Here is an 18,033-nt window from a genome sequence, read left to right as displayed (position 1 = left end):
GGACACAGATTGGTTACGTTCTATGCCAAGTCCAGATTAAGTCTGTCTTACTTTGGCCCGGTACTTTATTATATATCATTCTAAAAGTATGCTTAAGTTTGACGCCTTTGTTGTTCTTGGGCGGAGCCTCGCGGGTTGACCTACTTTCTTGCGCTTAAACGCTTTTGTCATAGCGTGGACATTTTTTGCCTCGTAAACAATTTTGGGCTTCGCTGCGCGGGTCAGTTTTGATTTTTGATTTGGTGTTATTAAATATTCATCCGGGTTCTACCTGTTGACGTTTCCAATGGTTGTGGCCAATGCTTACGCAGCACATGTATGTAGCCTACTTGCATTGGACTCATTTACTTTATGTGGGTCATTATAAATTTGGGTTGCATACTTGTGTTGTCTATTTCTTAAATACGATCCCAAAGTCTGATTTCTGTAATAGCTGTAACTTTAATACTAGCTGTATATCAGATTAGATATTATCTGCTAAGGTGTCTTGGCTAAGGTGTCTTGTTTAATGTGTCTTGGCTAATGTGTCTTGGCTAAGGTGTCTTGGCTAATGTGTCTTGGCTAAGGTGTCTTGGCTAAGGTGTCTTGGCTAATGTGTCTTGGCTAAAGTGTCTTGGCTAAAGTGTCTTGGCTTAGGTATCTTGGCTAAGGTGTCTTATATAAGGTGTCTTGGCTAAGGTGTCTTGGCTAATGCGTCTTGGCTAAGGTGTCTTGGCTAATGTGTCTTGGCTAATGTGTCTTGGCTAATGTGTCTTGGCTAATGTGTCTTGGCTAATGTGTCTTGGCTAATGTGTCTTTTCTAATGTGTCTTGGCTAAGGTGTCTTGGCTAATGTGTCTTGGCTAATGTGTCTTGGCTAATGTGTCTTGGCTAATGTGTCTTGGCTCAGGTGTCTTGGCTAAGGTGTCTTGGCTAATGTGTCTTGGCTAATGTGTCTCGGCTAAGGTATCTTGGCTAATGTGTCTTGGCTAATGTGTCTTGGCTAAGGTGTCTTGGCTAATGTGTCTTGGCTAAAGTGTCTTGGCTAATGTGTCTTGGCTAATGTGTCTTGGCTAATGTTTCTTGGCTAATGTGTCTTGGCTAAATTGTCTTGGCTTATGTGTCTTGGCTAATGTTTCTTGGCTAATGTGTCTTGGCTAAATTGTCTTGGCTAAGGTGTCTTGGCTAAGGTGTCTTGGCTAAGGTGTCTTGGCTAATGTGTCTTGGCTAATGTGTCTTGGCTAATGTGTCTTGGCTAATGTGTCTTGGCTAATGTGTCTTGGCTAAAGTGTCTTGGCTTATGTGTCTTGGCTAAGGTGTCTTGGCTAATGTGTCTTGGCTAATGTGTCTTGGCTAATGTGTCTTGGCTAATGTGTCTTGGCTAAGGTGTCTTGGCTAAGGTGTCTTGGCTAAGGTGTCTTGGATAGGGTGTCTTGGCTAAGGTGTCTTGGTTAAGGTGTCTTGGCTAATGTGTCTTGGCTAAGGTGTCTCGGCTAAAGTGTCTTGGCTAAGGTGTCTTGGCTAATGTGTCTCGGCTAATGTGTCTTGGCTAAAGTGTCTTGGATAAGGTGTCTTGGCTAAGGTGTCTTGGCTAAAGTGTGTTGGCTAAGGTGTCTTGGCTAATGTGTCTCGGCTAATGTGTCTTGGCTAAGGTGTCTTGGCTAATGTGTCTCGGCTAATGTGTCTTGGCTAAGGTGTCTTGGCTAATGTGTCTTGGCTAAGGTGTCTTGGCTAATGTGTCTTGGCTAAGGTGTCTTGGCTAATGTGTCTCGGCTAATGTGTCTTGGCTAATGTGTCTCGGCTAATGTGTCTCGGCTAAAGTGTCTTGGCTAAGGTGTCTTGGCTAAGGTGTCTTGGCTAAGGTGTCTTGGCTAAGGTGTCTTGGCTAAAGTGTCTTGGCTAAGGTGTCTTGGCTAAAGTGTCTTGGCTAATGTGTCTCGGCTAAGGTGTCTTGGCTAATGTGTCTTGGCTAAGGTGTCTTGGCTAAGGTGTCTTAGCTAAGGTGTCTTGGATAAGGTGTATTGGCTAAGGTGTCTTGGCTGAGGTGTCTTGGCTAAGGTGTCTTGGCTAAGGTGTCTTGGCTAGGGTGCCTTGGCTAAGGTGTCTTGGCTAATGTGTCTTGGCTAATGTGTCTTGGCTAAGGTGTCTTGGCTAATGTGTCTTGGCTAATGTGTCTTGGCTAAGGTGTCTTGGCTAAGGTGTCTTGGCTAAGGTGTCTTGGCTAAGGTGTCTTGGCTAGGGTGTCTTGGCTAAGGTGTCTTGGCTAAGGTGTCTTGGCTAATGTGTCTTGGCTAAGGTGTCTTGGCTAAGGTGTCTTGGCTAATGTGTCTCGGCTAAGGTGTCTTGGCTAAGGTGTCTTGGCTAATGTGTCTTGGCTAATGTGTCTTGGCTAAAGTGTTTTTAGCTAAGGTGTCTTGGCTAATGTGTCTTGGCTAAGGTGTCTTGGCTAATGTGTCTTGGCTAAATTGTCTTGGCTAATGTGTCTTGGCTAAGGTGTCTTGGCTAATGTGTCTTGGCTAATGTGTCTTGGCTAATGTTTCTTGGCTAATGTGTCTTGGCTAAATTGTCTTGGCTAAGGTGTCTTGGCTAAGGTGTCTTGGCTAATGTGTCTTGGCTAATGTGTCTTGGCTAATGTGTCTTGGCTAATGTGTCTTGGCTAAGGTGTCTTGGCTAAGGTGTCTTGGCTAAGGTGTCTTGGCTAAGGTGTCTTGGCTATTGTGTCTTGGCTAATGTGTCTCGGCTAAGGTGTCTTGGCTAATGTGTCTTGGCTAAGGTGTCTTGGCTAAAGTGTCTTGGCTAATGTGTCTTGGCTAATGTGTCTTGGCTAATGTTTCTTGGCTAATGTGTCTTGGCTAATGTGTCTTGGCTAAGGTGTCTTGGCTAAGGTGTCTTGGCTAATGTGTCTTGGCTAAGGTGTCTTGGCTAAGGTGTCTTGGCTAAGGTGTCTTGGCTAATGTGTCTTGGCTAATGTGTCTCGGCTAAGGTGTCTTGGCTAGGGTGTCTTGGCTAAGGTGTCTTGGTTAAGGTGTCTTGGCTAAGGTGTCTTGGCTAATGTGTCTTGGCTAAAGTGTCTTGGCTAAGGTGTCTTGGCTAATGTGTCTCGGCTAAAGTGTCTTGGCTAATGTGTCTTGGCTTATGTGTCTTGGCTAATGTGTCTCGGCTAATGTGTCTCGGCTAAGGTGTCTTGGCTAATGTGTCTTGGCTAAAGTGTCTTGGCTGATGTGTCTTGGCTAAGGTGTCTTGGCTAAGGTGTCTTGGCTAAGGTGTCTTGGCTAATGTGTGTTGGCTAAGGTGTCTTGGCTAAGGTGTCTCGGCTAAGGTGTCTTGGCTAATGTGTCTTGGCTAAGGTGTCTTGGCTAAGGTGTCTTGGCTAAGGTGTCTTGGCTAAGGTGTCTTGGCTAAGGTGTCTTGGCTAAGGTGTCTTGGCTAGTGTGTCTTGGCTAAGGTGTCTTGGCTAATGTGTCTTGGCTAAGGTGTCTTGGCTAAGGTCTCTTGGCTTATGTGTCTTGGCTAAAGTGTCTTGGCTAATGTGTCTTGGCTAAGGTGTCTTGGCTTATGTGTCTTGGCTAATGTGTCTTGGCTAATGTGTCTTGGCTAATGTGTCTTGGCTAAGGTGTCTTGGCTAATGTGTATTGGCTAATGTGTTTTGGCTAATGTGTTTTGGCTAAGGTGTCTTGGCTAATGTGTCTTGGCTAATGTGTCTCGGCTTATGTGTCTTGGCTGATGTGTCTTTGCTAAGGTGTCCTGGCTAAGGTGTCTTGGCTAAGGTGTCTGGGCTAAAGTGTCTTGGCAGAGGTGTCTTGGCTAATGTGTCTTGGCTAGTGTGTCTTGGCTAATGTGTCTTGGCTTATGTGTCCGGGCTAATGTGTCTTGGCTTATGTGTCTTGGCTAATGTGTTTTGGCTAAGGTGTCTTGGCTAAGGTGTCTTGGCTTATGTGTCTTGGCTAATGTGTCTTGGCTAATGTGTCTTGGCTATGGTGTCTTGGCTTATGTGTCTTGGCTAATGTGTCTTGGCTAAGGTGTCTTGGCTAATGTGTCTTGGCTAATGTGTCTTGACTAATGTGTCTTGGCTTATGTGTCTTGGCTAATGTGTCTTGGCTAAGGTGTCTTGGCTAAGGTGTCTTGGCTAAAGTGTCTCGGCTAATGTGTCTTGGCTGAGGTGTCTTGGCTAATGTGTCTTGGCTAATGTGTTTTGGCTAATGTGTCTTGGCTAAGGTGTCTTGGCTAAGGTGTCTTGGCTAAGGAATCTTGGCTAATGCGTCTTGGCTAAGGTGTCTTGACTAATGTGTCTTGGCTAATGTGTCTTGGCTAAGGTGTCTTGGCTAAGGTGTCTTGGCTAATGTGTCTTGGCTAAGGTGTCTTGGCTAATGTGTCTCGACTAATGTGTCTTGGCTAATGTGTCTTGGCTAAGGTGTCTTGGCTAATGTGTCTCGGCTAATGTGTCTCGGCTAATGTGTCTTGGCTAAGGTGTCTTGGCTAAGGTCTCTTGGCTTATGTGTCTTGGCTAAAGTGTCTTGGCTAAAGTTTCTTGGCTAAGGTGTCTTGGCTAAGGTGTCTTCTTTAAGGTGTCTTGGCTAAGGTGTCTTGGCTAAGGTGTCTTGGCTAAGGTGTCTTGGCTAGTGTGTCTTGGCTAAGGTGTCTTGGCTAATGTGTCTTGGCTAAGGTGTCTTGGCTAAGGTCTCTTGGCTTATGTGTCTTGGCTAAAGTGTCTTGGCTAAAGTTTCTTGGCTAAGGTGTCTTGGCTAAGGTGTCTTCTTTAAGGTGTCTTGGCTAAGGTGTCTTGGCTAAGGTGTCTTGGCTAAGGTCTCTTGGCTTATGTGTCTTGGCTAAAGTGTCTTGGCTAATGTGTCTTGGCTAAGGTGTCTTGGCTTATGTGTCTTGGCTAAAGTGTCTTGGCTAAGGTGTATTGGCTAATGTGTCTTGGCTAATGTTTCTTGGCTAATGTGTCTTGGCTAAATTGTCTTGGCTAAGGTGTCTTGGCTAAGGTCTCTTGGCTAATGTGTCTTGGCTAATGTGTCTTGGCTAATTTGTATTGGCTAAGGTGTCTTGGCTGAGGTGTCTTGGCTAAGGTGTCTTGGCTAAGGTGTCTTGGCTAATGTGTCTTGGCTAAGGTGTCTTGGCTAAGGTGTCTTTGCTAAGGTGTCATGGCTAAGGTGTCTTGGCTAATGTGTCTTGGCTAATGTGTCTTGGCAAAGGTGTCTTGGCTAAGGTGTCTTGGCTAATGTGTCTTGGCTAATGTGTCTTGGCTAATGTGTCTTGGCTAAGGTGTCTTGGCTTATGTGTCTTGGCTAAGGTGTCTTGGCTAATGTGTCTTGGCTAAAGTGTCTTGGCTAATGTGTCTTGGCTAAAGTGTCTTGGCTAAAGTGTCTTGGCTAAGGTGTCTTGGCTAATGTGTCTTGGCTAATGTGTCTTGGCTAATGTGTCTTGGCTAAGGTTTCTTGGCTAATGTGTCTTGGCTTATGTGTCTTGGCTAAAGTGTCTTGGCTAAGGTGTCTTGACTAATGTGTCTTGGCTAAGGTGTCTTGGCTAATGTGTCTTGGCTAATGTGTCTTGGCTAATGTGTCTTGGCTAAGGTGTCTTGGCTAATGTGTATTGGCTAATGTGTTTTGGCTAATGTGTTTTGGCTAAGGTGTCTTGGCTAATGTGTCTTGGCTATTGTGTCTTGGCTAATGTGTCTTGGCTAATGTGTCTTGGCTAATGTGTCTTGGCTAAGGTGTCCTGGCTAAGGTGTCTTGGCTAATGTGTCTCGGCTAAGGTGTCTTGGCTAATGTGTCTTGGCTAATGTGTCTTGGCTAAGGTGTCTTGGCTAAGGTGTCTTGGCTAATGTGTCTCGGCTAATGTGTCTCGGCTAATGTGTCTTGGCTAAGGTGTCTTGGCTAAGGTCTCTTGGCTTATGTGTCTTGGCTAAAGTGTCTTGGCTAAGGTGTCTTGGCTAAGGTGTCTTGGCTAAAGTGTCTTGGCTAAGGTGTCTTGGCTAGTGTGTCTTGGCTAAGGTGTCTTGGCTAATGTGTCTTGGCTAATGTGTCTTGGCTAAGGTGTCTTGGCTAATGTGTCTTGGCTAAAGTGTCTTGGCTAAGGTGTATTGGCTAATGTGTCTTGGCTTATGCGTCTTGGCTAATGTGTCTTGGCTAATGTGTCTTGGCTAAAGTGTCTTGGCTAATGTGTCTTGGCTAATGTGTCTTGGCTAATGTTTCTTGGCTAATGTGTCTTGGCTAAATTGTCTTGGCTAAGGTGTCTTGGCTAAGGTCTCTTGGCTAATGTGTCTTGGCTAATGTGTCTTGGCTAATTTGTCTTGGCTAAGGTGTCTTGGCTGAGGTGTCTTGGCTAAGGTGTCTTTGCTAAGGTGTCATGGCTAAGGTGTCTTGGCTAATGTGTCTTGGCTAATGTGTCTTGGCAAAGGTGTCTTGGCTAAGGTGTCTTGGCTAATGTGTCTTGGCTAATGTTTCTTGGCTAATGTGTCTTGGCTAAGGTGTCTTGGCTAATGTGTCTTGACTAATGTGTCTTGGCTAATGTTTCTTGGCTAATGTGTCTTGGCTAAGGTGTCTTGGCTAATGTGTATTGGCTAATGTGTTTTGGCTAATGTGTTTTGGCTAAGGTGTCTTGGCTAATGTGTCTTGGCTAATGTGTCTTGGCTAATGTGTCTTGGCTAATGTGTCTTGGCTAATGTGTCTTGGCTAAGGTGTCTTGGCTAATGTGTCTTGGCTAATGTGTCTTGGCTAAGGTGTCTTGGCTAAAGTGTCTTGGCTAAAGTGTCTTGGCTAATGTGTCTTGGCTAAGGTGTCTTGGCTAATGTGTCTTGGCTAATGTGTCTCGGCTAAGGTGTCTTGGCTAATGTGTCTTGGCTAATGTGTCTTGGCTAATGTGTCTTGGCTTATGCGTCTTGGCTAATGCGTCTTGGCTAATGTGTCTTGGCTAAAGTGTCTTGGCTAAGGTGTCTTGGCTAAGGTGTCTTGGCTAATGTGTCTTGGCTAATGTGTCTTGGCAAAGGTGTCTTGGCTAAGGTGTCTTGGCTAATGTGTCTTGGCTAAAGTGTCTTGGCTAAGGTGTCTTGACTAATGTGTCTTGGCTAAGGTGTCTTGGCTAATGTGTCTTGGCTAATGTGTCTTGGCTAAGGTGTCTTAGCTAATGTGTATTGGCTAATGTGTTTTGGCTAATGTGTTTTGGCTAAGGTGTCTTGGCTAATGTGTCTTGGCTAATGTGTCTTGGCTAATGTGTCTTGGCTAATGTGTCTTGGCTAATGTGTCTTGGCTAAGGTGTCCTGGCTAAGGTGTCTTGGCTAATGTGTCTCGGCTAAGGTGTCTTGGCTAATGTGTCTTGGCTAATGTGTCTTGGCTAAGGTGTCTTGGCTAAGGTGTCTTGGCTAATGTGTCTCGGCTTATGTGTCTCGGCTAATGTGTCTTGGCTAAGGTGTCTTGGCTAAGGTCTCTTGGCTTATGTGTCTTGGCTAAAGTGTCTTGGCTAAAGTTTCTTGGCTAAGGTGTCTTGGCTAAGGTGTCTTGGCTAAGGTGTCTTGGCTAATGTGTCTTGGCTAGTGTGTCTTGGCTAAGGTGTCTTGGCTAATGTGTCTTGGCTAATGTGTCTTGGCTAAGGTGTCTTGGCTAATGTGTCTTGGCTAAAGTGTCTTGGCTAATGTGTCTTGGCTAAGGTGTCTTGGCTAATGTGTCTTGGCTAATGTGTCTCGGCTAAGGTGTCTTGGCTAATGTGTCTTGGCTAATGTGTCTTGGCTAATGTGTCTTGGCTTATGCGTCTTGGCTAATGCGTCTTGGCTAATGTGTCTTGGGTAAAGTGTCTTGGCTAATGTGTCTTGGCTAATGTGTCTTGGCTAATGTTTCTTGGCTAATGTGTCTTGGCTAAATTGTCTTGGCTAAGGTGTCTTGGCTAAGGTCTCTTGGCTAATGTGTCTTGGCTAAGGTGTCTTGGCTAAGGTGTCTTGGCTAATGTGTCTTGGCTAAGGTGTCTTGGCTAAGGTGTCTTTGCTAAGGTGTCATGGCTAAGGTGTCTTGGCTAATGTGTCTTGGCTAATGTGTCTTGGCTTATGTGTCTTGGCTAAGGTGTCTTGGCTAATGTGTCTTGGCTAATGTGTCTTGGCTAATGTGTCTTGGCTAATGTGTCTTGGCTAATGTGTCTTGGCAAAGGTGTCTTGGCTAAGGTGTCTTGGCTAATGTGTCTTGGCTAATGTGTCTTGGCTAATGTGTCTTGGCTAATGTGTCTTGGCTAAGGTGTCTTGGCTTATGTGTCTTGGCTAAGGTGTCTTTTCTAAGGTGTCTTGGCTAATGTGTCTTGACCAAGGTGTCTTGGCTAATGTGTCTTTTCTAAGGTGTCTTGGCTAATGTGTCTTGGCTAAGGTGTCTTGGCTAATGTGTCTTGGCTAATGTGTCTTGGCTAATGTGTCTTGGCTTATGTGTCTTGGCTAAGGTGTCTTGGCTAATGTGTCTTGGCTAATGTGTCTTGGCTAAGGTGTCTTAGCTAAGGTGTCTTGGCTAAGGTGTCTTGACTAATGTGTCTTGGCTAAGGTGTCTTGGCTAATGTGTCTCGGCTTATGTGTCTTGGCTAATGTGTCTTGGCTAATGTGTCTTGGCTAAAGTGTTTTGGCTAAGGTGTCTTGGCTAAGGTGTCTTGGCTAAGGTGTCTTGGCTAAGGTGTCTTGGCTAAGGTGTCTTGGCTAAGGTGTCTTGGCTAAGGTGTCTTGGCTAATGTGTCTTTTCTAAGGTGTCTTGGCTAATGTGTCTTGGCTAAGGTGTCTTGGCTAATGTGTCTTGGCTAAGGTGTCTTGGCTAATGTGTCTTGGCTAATGTGTCTTGGCTAAGGTGTCTTGGCTAATGTGTCTTGGCTAAGGTGTCCTGGCTAAGGTGTCTTGGCTAATGTGTCTCGGCTAAGGTGTCTTGGCTAATGTGTCTTGGCTAATGTGTCTTGGCTAAGGTGTCTTGGCTAAGGTGTCTTGGCTAATGTGTCTTGGCTAATGTGTCTTGGCAAAGGTGTCTTGGCTAAGGTGTCTTGGCTAATGTGTCTTGGCTAAAGTGTCTTGGCTAAGGTGTCTTGACTAATGTGTCTTGGCTAAGGTGTCTTGGCTAATGTGTCTTGGCTAATGTGTCTTGGCTAATGTGTCTTGGCTAAGGTGTCTTAGCTAATGTGTATTGGCTAATGTGTTTTGGCTAATGTGTTTTGGCTAAGGTGTCTTGGCTAATGTGTCTTGGCTAATGTGTCTTGGCTAATGTGTCTTGGCTAATGTGTCTTGGCTAAGGTGTCCTGGCTAAGGTGTCTTGGCTAATGTGTCTCGGCTAAGGTGTCTTGGCGAATGTGTCTTGGCTAATGTGTCTTGGCTAAGGTGTCTTGGCTAAGGTGTCTTGGCTAATGTGTCTCGGCTAATGTGTCTCGGCTAATGTGTCTTGGCTAAGGTGTCTTGGCTAAGGTCTCTTGGCTTATGTGTCTTGGCTAAAGTGTCTTGGCTAAAGTTTCTTGGCTAAGGTGTCTTGGCTAAGGTGTCTTGGCTAAGGTGTCTTGGCTAAGGTGTCTTGGCTAGTGTGTCTTGGCTAAGGTGTCTTGGCTAATGTGTCTTGGCTAATGTGTCTTGGCTAAGGTGTCTTGGCTAATGTGTCTTGGCTAAAGTGTCTTGGCTAATGTGTCTTGGCTAAGGTGTCTTGGCTAATGTGTCTTGGCTAATGTGTCTCGGCTAAGGTGTCTTGGCTAATGTGTCTTGGCTAATGTGTCTTGGCTAATGTGTCTTGGCTTATGCGTCTTGGCTAATGCGTCTTGGCTAATGTGTCTTGGCTAAAGTGTCTTGGCTAATGTGTCTTGGCTAATGTGTCTTGGCTAATGTTTCTTGGCTAATGTGTCTTGGCTAAATTGTCTTGGCTAAGGTGTCTTGGCTAAGGTCTCTTGGCTAATGTGTCTTGGCTAAGGTGTCTTGGCTAAGATGTCTTGGCTAATGTGTCTTGGCTAAGGTGTCTTGGCTAAGGTGTCTTTGCTAAGGTGTCATGGCTAAGGTGTCTTGGCTAATGTGTCTTGGCTAATGTGTCTTGGCTAAGGTGTCTTGGCTAAGGTGTCTTGGCTAATGTGTCTTGGCTAATGTTTCTTGGCTAATGTGTCTTGGCTAAGGTGTCTTGGCTTATGTGTCTTGGCTAAGGTGTCTTGGCTAATGTGTCTTGGCTAATGTGTCTTGGCTAATGTGTCTTGGCTAATGTGTCTTGGCTAATGTGTCTTGGCAAAGGTGTCTTGGCTAAGGTGTCTTGGCTAATGTGTCTTGGCTAATGTGTCTTGGCTAATGTGTCTTGGCTAATGTGTCTTGGCTAAGGTGTCTTGGCTTATGTGTCTTGGCTAAGGTGTCTTTTCTAAGGTGTCTTGGCTAATGTGTCTTGACCAAGGTGTCTTGGCTAATGTGTCTTTTCTAAGGTGTCTTGGCTAATGTGTCTTGGCTAAGGTGTCTTGGCTAATGTGTCTTGGCTAATGTGTCTTGGCTAATGTGTCTTGGCTAATGTGTCTTGGCTAAGGTGTCTTGGCTAAGGTGTCTTGGCTAAGGTGTCTCGGCTAATGTGTCTTGGCTAAGGTGTCTTGGTTAATGTGTCTTGGCTAATGTGTCTCGGCTTATGTGTCTTGGCTAATGTGTCTTGGCTAATGTGTCTTGGCTAAAGTGTCTTGGCTAAGGTGTCTTGGCTAAGGTGTCTTGGCTAATGTGTCTTGGCTAAGGTGTCTTGGCTAATGTGTCTTGGCTAATGTGTCTTGGCTAAGGTGTCTTAGCTAAGGTGTCTTGGCTAAGGTGTCTTGGCTAAGGTGTCTTGGCTAAGGTGTCTTGGCTAATGTGTCTTGGCTAATGTGTCTTGGCTAAGGTGTCTTGGCTAATGTGTCTTGGCTAAGGTGTCTTGGCTAAGGTGTCTCGGCTAATGTGTCTTGGCTAAGGTGTCTTGGCTAATGTGTCTTGGCTCATGTGTCTCGGCTTATGTGTCTTGGCTAATGTGTCTTGGCTAATGTGTCTTGGCTAAAGTGTCTTGGCTAAGGTGTCTTGGCTAAGGTGTCTTGGCTAAGGTGTCTTGGCTAAGGTGTCTTGGCTAATGTGTCTCGGCTTATGTGTCTTGGCTAAGGTGTCTTGGCTAAGGTGTCTTGGCTAAGGTGTCTTGGCGAAGGTGTCTTGGCTAATGTGTCTCGGCTAATGTGTCTTGGCTAAGGTGTCTTGGCTTATGTGTCTTGGCTAATGTGTCTCGGCTTATGTGTCTTGGCTAATGTGTCTTGGCTAATGTGTCTTGGCTAATGTTTTTTTTTTTTTTTTTTTTTTTTTTTTTTACAAGGAGTTTAAAATCTTCGAAAGACACCCACAATGGGGGACATGGGATTTTTACCCAGTAAAAAACTCTCCTTGAACCCTGTGCACCCTCCCACGGAATCACCTCGCGGTATTACTTCATGGGAGGGGCAGTGCTGTGGCACTCAGTCTGTCTTATGATACGCGCTAGCAACAAGCAACACTTTTGTTTGTTTGTTTTTTTTTTTTTTTTTTTTTTTTTCACAACACAACACAACACTGGACATCACATACACAGCACAGCACACACTCATGCGAGACCAAACCGTTGATCTTGTCGCCACTGTTTCTGCAGTTTCACCAGAATCGATCGCATCGCCGTTTCAGCTGCCTTCCACAGATCTGCACTCTGCAACATCACTTGCAGGATGTTCGACGCGTTCACTGCCGTTCCGCACTTGTCGCTCAATTGCCGGCGCTCCTCAGCGAATCTAGGACAGTAGAACAAAACGTGTTCAGCTGTCTCATCTACGTCCCCGCATGCTGGGCATCGTGGTGAAGCGGCATGTCGGAATCTATGCAGGTAGTTCCTGAAACAGCCATGACCGGAGAGAAATTGTGTGACGAAGAAGTTCACTTCGCCATGTTTCCTTCCCAGCCACGTTTCAACGTCGGGGATCAAGGAATAGGTCCATCTCCCTTTCGCCGAGTTGCTCCAAGCCACCTGCCATTTCCTCTTTGACTCCGACTTAACTGCTCCATCAGCAAGAGGTTCCCCCGAGCGTGCGTTGCGGAAGTTCTTCGCGTCTTCTTCAAGGGTGATGTAGAGCGGCATGATTCCCGCAATTACGCATACCGCATCATACGATATGGTACGATACGCACTGGTAACACGCATGACCAATCGTCTGTGTACCTTATCCACAGCTTTCCGGTTCTGCTTCGCCGACATGATGTGTGCCCACGCCGGGGCTCCGTACCTCACTACGGACGTAGCTACATTAGCGTGTAGGCGCCTAATGTTGCTGCTTGGTCCACCTATATTTGGCATGAATGTTGCCATCATATTTGCGGTCTTCATAGCCTTCCCACACACTTCTACGAGGTGCTGCTTGAAGTTCAGCCGATCGTCGATTATGACTCCGAGATATTTTAGATATCTGGTAGACTCAATGTGGTGCGAGCCAACCAATATCGTAGCTTTCTGTACTTCCCTGTGGCTGCTGATGACTATAAACTTCGTCTTCGCGTGCTCAATTTGCAGCTTTACCCCTCTCATCCACCTATCAATCCTGTTGACTGCGTCCGTTGCCAGCATCTCGATCTCCTCAATCGTTTCGCCGGTTATTGTAAGGGCGATGTCATCTGCAAACCCGATCAATTGAGCTCCTGGTGGCAGTGCGAGAGTCAGCACCCCGTCATACATGACGTTCCACAGAGTGGGTCCTAAAACTGATCCCTGTGGGACGCCTGCCGTAATCGAGGTTGTCCGGACTCCTTCCTCCGTGTCATATTGTAGCACCCGTCCTTGAAGATAATTACTCAAGAGCCTGCACAAGTACGGGGGAACCTCCATGCGCTCCAACCCAGCAGCAATTGCCTCCCAGCTAGCACTGTTAAAGGCGTTTTTTACATCGATTGTAATCAACGCGCAGTAACGTGCACCGGACCTTTTTCTCCGAAACGCAGCATATCCCGTCTCCAGCACTGCCAACATTGCGTCGACTGTTGAGCGCTTCTTCCGAAATCCAAACTGCCGCTTAGAAAGTCCAAGCGGACCTTCCGTGTGCACTGTCAGGCGATCCAGAATTGGAATTTCCTGTACCTTAGCCAGGGAATCTGTGAGCCCCAAAGGCCTTAGAGCTGATGGGTCGCCCGGCTGCTTTCCTGGTTTTGGTATTAGCACCAGCTTCTGCTGTTTCCACGTCGACGGGAATTGGCCTGACTTCAGTGTGTCCTGGAGTACAATCTGGAACACTTTCGGGAAAGCTCTCATGGCTACTTTGACTGCTTCGTTTGGAATGCCATCCGGGCCAGGTGCTTTCCCAGGTTTAAGACGGTCGGCAATCCGTAGAATTTCGTCTTCAGTTATTGGCTCAATATCTTTTTCTGAAGTTCTGAAGGTAGTGTACAGTTCTGGAGCGTCATGAGTGGGGAACAAATTCCCAATGATCCTTTTAAGTCTCATGGGACATCGTTCCACAGGCTCTTGGCGAGTTTTCACCTTCTGCATCACTGTCTTGTAGGCAAAACCCCAGGGCTTCCGAGCAATTTCAGCACTAAGCTCCAGGAAGCATCTCCTCTTACTGTCTTTAATTGCTCTCTTCAGATCAGACCTGGCCGTGACGTATGCTGCTCGCAGTTGATCTCGGTTTCCAATACGTCTCTCCCGCTGTAATTTCCGGCGTACTGCTATGCACCTGGCCCGTAGTGTCGCGATAGAAGCGTTCCACCAATAGGCAGGGTTTCGCTTACAGCTGGAGGCTTTTCTCCTCGGCATTGTCGCATCGCAAGCATCAGTCAACCCAGCTGCTAGTTCGTGCACGCTGCGCGCATCTGCGAAGCCACCAAAGGCTAACGCCTCCTTGAACAGCTCCTCGTCGAAAAACTGGATTTTCCAACCTAGGGTGCCGTTAGTATACACTGTCGTTGTCATGCTCCTTCTGATGGCAGCGTATCGGACAACTCGATGGTCGCTGAGAGTGTACGCTTCGCTCACTCTCCAGTTCAGATGTCGCGCTAGGATTGGGCTACAGAACGTGATGTCTATAATCGAAGTCCTATCATTTCTACTAAACGTGGGAGTAGAACCTACGTTTCCCAAAACAACATCCAGTCGAGCAAGGCTTTCTAGCACCGCGTCTCCTCTGGTGTTCGTCCGTCTACTTCCCCATTCAACCGCCCAGGCATTGAAGTCTCCAGCTATAACTACTGGGCTTCGACCCTCGAGCTGTTCCACTAGGCTGTCTAACATATCGTTGAATTTGTTTAGCTCCCACCTGGGGGGAGCGTAGCAGCTGCAGAAATAGACTCCGTTGATCAGGGCGATGACGAACCCCTCGAAGCCGCAGGATACTACTGTTTGAATGGGAAAAGGTCCCACAGCCCAGATTGCAGCCATCTCAGTTTTATCCATGACCCAGTTGTTGGTGTTACCTGGTGCACGATAGGGTTCTGATATAATGGCCACATCGCCTTTTTCTTCCATTATCACCTGCCACAGAAGATCCTGTGCAGCCTCGCAATGGTTAAGGTTCACTTGGACTACTTCCATGCTTTCCGAGCTGCGTGGCAACGGGTTCCTCCGACTTGGTGTGCATTGCTTCCCGGGGGGCACACGAGACACACTGCTGGTTTGACGCAGGTTCGTGCTTGATGCCCTTTTTCACCGCAGCGTAGACAGTGCTCTCTTCTGTCTGGGCCCTTACAGTCACGTAGGACATGGTCGAACTCCCAACAACGATAACACCTTCTGGTCTGGGGCAAAATGCGGACGCGACAGATTGACCAATCAACCTCTACCTCTCTGGCTTCTGCTACAATCAACGCTTGCTTTAACGGCATTTTTATGTACGCCGTCTGCGTTCCATTAAACGCCGGTTTCATCTTTATTTCCACGGTGGCATTTCCTAGTTCGAACCGACTTCGCAAAGCGAGTTCAACTGTCTCTGCTGCTGTAACTTCATCTATATCACGACATTCAATTGTCGCCTCGTTGCCACGTACTGTTACTTTCCCCGCTTCTCCCACAGACTCCTGTAGGAGATCCTTGTAATTCGTCCCACAGGCCGTTTCGTCCTTTTTCAGCTCGAAGATCATATTTCCTTCTCGCGTGCGCCTGATCTTCGAGACCTGTTTACCCAGCGTCTGTAGCTTTGGGTCTGTCTTAACACGCCGTAAGATATCCGCGTAGGAATCTTTTTCGTTAAGCCCGATCACTATGGCTTCTGTTTTCGGACGCACTTGCGGTTTCGCTGGAGGATAAGTCCAAGCAGCATGTTTTTCTTCTGCGGGTGTTGGTCTCTGCTGTTTTCTCCTTACAACAGTATTCCACTGAGACTCGCTGCTTTCATCGGCTGAGGTCGGCATTTTCTTCTCCGTAACATTGCTCTTCTGCTTCTTTTGTCCTTCTACATCGGCCTCCGGTGTTCTCTGGTTTCTCCCACGTTTCGAGGGGCCTGCCGGAGGGATAACAGGAGTAGCCGATGAATCGCGGGTTACTTCGGCATAGCTTAGTGCCTTTTCCGCTCTTTCTGCTCGCAGCTTCAAGGTAGCAAGCTCACGTTCCACGTTGCTAAGAGCATTTAATATTTTCACCGACATCCTCTTTATCGGCGCATGGACATTGTTGCGATCCTTAGTGTACAGGTGCAACTCACGCGCCGTGTCAAGCGCTTCTTGAAGCCTGCTTTTGGTCAATGCTTCGGCGCTCTCCTGCCTCGGAAATATTTGCATCTGCACAAGCTTTTTTCCGCCAGCAATACCTGCAGGATCTTTTTCCGCCTGTGCTTCCTGAGCTAAATCGCAACATTCGATTGTAGTATGCTCACCTGCTCCCTGTCCTTCACTGTCCTTCTTTCCTTCTTCTACCGACTGGGAATTTCCACTGGGCGGAGAACGCACAGTTTTACTGCTACGGCCGAAGAAAACGCTCAGTGCAGTGCCCAATGCGTTTGGGTGACTTCCTTCGTGTTCACTCATTTTAAAAATGCTGCGTTTCGCTCGTGTAAATGAGCCTTAAGCACAGCACTCACCGCTGAACACCATCTGACGCACTATACGAACACTCACGTAGGCTCACACTCACGTTCGAACAGCACGTAGTCAGGATCAGTGTACGCAACGTCGCACTAAACCAGGGACGCACATGTACTTATGTGCGTGGAGACACGTTTTACTTTAATGTGCGTGGGGACGCCTGCTGCCCTCACGAATACTATTTTCGATCGACACAAAGGACGCGCCGCGCAAAATACTGATTCGTACCAAGCACCGTACCAAACACTTTGTTGCTAGCGACGCACCGTTTTTGTTAGTAAACAAAACGCAAGCCACCCACGAGCACTAAGGTTTCAGCACACTAGTCTGTCCCTCGATACCAAAGCACTTCACACGAAAGATGCAGCAGGCTGCCTGTCGCCGAAGCGACCTGAAGCCGAAGATGCACGGCCGCGAATGCAGTTTTTAATTTCCTTCCTTTCGCTTCAAAAAAGGGGTGCAAACTCGCACACTCCACAACAATGTTCACTTAGCACTTTGAACTTTGCACTTGTGTCGAATTTATCACGACCAACGCGACTTTACACCAAATTATTTATATAAAACCACGGATCGCAAAACACTACACGTCTGCTTGCACCGACTGTCACTCACACTCCCTCTACTACTCCTATGTGTCTTGGCTAATGTGTCTTGGCTAATGTGTCTTGGCTAATGTGTCTTGGCTAAGGTGTCTTAGCTAAGGTGTCTTGGCTAATGTGTTTTGGCTAAGGTGTCTTGGCTAAGGTGTCTTGGCTAAGGTGTCTTGGCTAATGTGTCTTGGCTAATGTGTCTTGGCTAAGGTGTCTTGGCTAATGTGTCTTGGCTAAGGTGTCTTGGCTAAGGTGTCTCGGCTAATGTGTCTTGGCTAAGGTGTCTTGGCTAATGTGTCTTGGCTAATGTGTCTCGGCTTATGTGTCTTGGCTAATGTGTCTTGGCTAATGTGTCTTGGCTAAAGTGTCTTGGCTAAGGTGTCTTGGCTAAGGTGTCTTGGCTAAGGTGTCTTGGCTAATGTGTCTTGGCTAATGTGTCTCGGCTTATGTGTCTTGGCTAAGGTGTCTTGGCTAAGGTGTCTTGGCTAAGGTGTCTTGGCTAAGGTGTCTCGGCTAATGTGTCTTGGCTAAGGTGTCTTGGCTAATGTGTCTTGGCTAATGTGTCTCGGCTTATGTGTCTTGGCTAATGTGTCTTGGCTAATGTGTCTTGGCTAATGTGTCTTGGCTAAAGTGTCTTGGCTAAGGTGTCTTGGCTAAGGTGTCTTTGCTAAGGTGTCTTGGCTAATGTGTCTTGGCTCATGTGTCTCGGCTTATGTGTCTTGGCTAAGGTGTCTTGGCTAAGGTGTCTTGGCTAATGTGTCTTGGCTAATGTGTCTTGGCTAATGTGTCTTGGCTAAGGTGTCTTGGCTAATGTGTCTTGGCTAAGGTGTCTTGGCTAAGGTGTCTCGGCTAATGTGTCTTGGCTAAGGTGTCTTGGCTAATGTGTCTTGGCTAATGTGTCTCGGCTTATGTGTCTTGGCTAATGTGTCTTGGCTAATGTGTCTTGGCTAAGGTGTCTTGGCTAAGGTGTCTCGGCTAATGTGTCTTGGCTAAGGTGTCTTGGCTAATGTGTCTTGGCTAATGTGTCTCGGCTTATGTGTCTTGGCTAATGTGTCTTGGCTAATGTGTCTTGGCTAAGGTGTCTTGGCTAAGGTGTCTTGGCTAAGGTGTCTTGGCTAAGGTGTCTCGGCTAATGTGTCTTGGCTAAGGTGTCTTGGCTAAGGTGTCTCGGCTAATGTGTCTTGGCTAAGGTGTCTTAGCTAAGGTGTCTTGGCTAATGTGTTTTGGCTAAGGTGTCTTGGCTAATGTGTCTTGGCTAAGGTGTCTTGGCTAAGGTGTCTTGGCTAAGGTGTCTTGGCTAATGTGTCTTGGCTAATGTGTCTTGGCTAAGGTGTCTTAGCTAAGGTGTCTTGGCCAATGTGTTTTGGCTAAGGTGTCTTGGCTAATGTGTCTTGGCTAAGGTGTCTTGGCTAAGGTGTCTTGGCTAAGGTGTCTTGGCTAATGTGTCTTGGCTAATGTGTCTTGGCTAAGG

General features: G+C 46.9%; 2 long non-coding RNA genes across 3 annotated transcripts in view; both read left to right on the top strand.

The window, feature by feature from the left end:
• Nucleotides 1–2,068: 2,068 nt before the first annotated feature.
• Nucleotides 2,069–18,033, top strand: part of LOC125774440 (uncharacterized) — a 79,554-nt gene continuing 63,589 nt past the window's right edge. For both annotated transcript variants that reach the window (XR_007420897.1, XR_007420894.1), the window contains exon 1: nucleotides 2,069–2,471. This is a non-coding gene — a long non-coding RNA (uncharacterized LOC125774440). The remainder of the gene's footprint in view (nucleotides 2,472–18,033) is intronic.
• On the top strand, nucleotides 3,273–11,217 carry LOC125774446 (uncharacterized). Its single transcript, XR_007420903.1, has 3 exons — nucleotides 3,273–5,607; nucleotides 7,148–8,393; nucleotides 10,102–11,217. It is a non-coding gene; the product is annotated as an uncharacterized LOC125774446 (long non-coding RNA).

Source organism: Anopheles funestus, unplaced genomic scaffold, assembly GCF_943734845.2.
Source record: "Anopheles funestus unplaced genomic scaffold, idAnoFuneDA-416_04 scaffold_8_ctg1, whole genome shotgun sequence".
NCBI classification, from domain to species: domain Eukaryota; kingdom Metazoa; phylum Arthropoda; class Insecta; order Diptera; family Culicidae; genus Anopheles; species Anopheles funestus.
The sequence above is the reverse complement of the archived record's forward strand: the minus strand, read 5'-3'. Positions and strand labels throughout refer to the sequence as shown.